Genomic DNA, 594 nt, shown 5'->3' with positions numbered 1-594 from the left:
TGTTCATGGCAAGCTCAACTGGAAAAGGAAGAAAAGAATTTTTTGCTTACTTGCCCTTGTGGTGTTGGCAAGGAACCAGGTCCACTGGCCTGAGGGAGGGAAATAAGGCCAACAAGCTTATCAGGGAAATCCTGCAGGAGGAGGGTCGAAAAAAACCATTTTTCCCTAGTAAAATGATTTTTTTTTCCGACCTGCCCCTACCCCAGTCCCCTGGAGAAAGAGCCCTGGAAAATTTCCCAAGCCCCTCCTTGCAGAATTGATTGCAGTGGCACTTCAGCAAGTTGGGCCAGAAATTGTCTTCAAGATTCCTGGTTTTGGGGGTGCGGGCCCCCCCCTGTCGAGCTTTCTTTCCCATTAAATTCAGGGAGTGGGAAAAGCCAAAGGCCTGGTTGTTTCTTGCACACCAAACCCACTCCTTCAAACCAACTTGCATGGAAATGGGGATTTTACTAAAGTAGAAGCTTACTGTCTCCCAAAGTCACTGCGGGCCCAAAAAAAACTCTTGGGGCAATAAATCAAGGGGTACTGATTTTTTGGACCTTTGCTGAACGATATTCTGGAAAACCCCTAGTGGTGGTTTTGCTTTTTTTTTAA

This window comes from Penaeus monodon, chromosome 30 (genome assembly GCF_015228065.2).
Source record: "Penaeus monodon isolate SGIC_2016 chromosome 30, NSTDA_Pmon_1, whole genome shotgun sequence".
Taxonomy (NCBI): Eukaryota; Metazoa; Arthropoda; class Malacostraca; order Decapoda; family Penaeidae; genus Penaeus; species Penaeus monodon.
The sequence above is the reverse complement of the archived record's forward strand: the minus strand, read 5'-3'. Positions refer to the sequence as shown.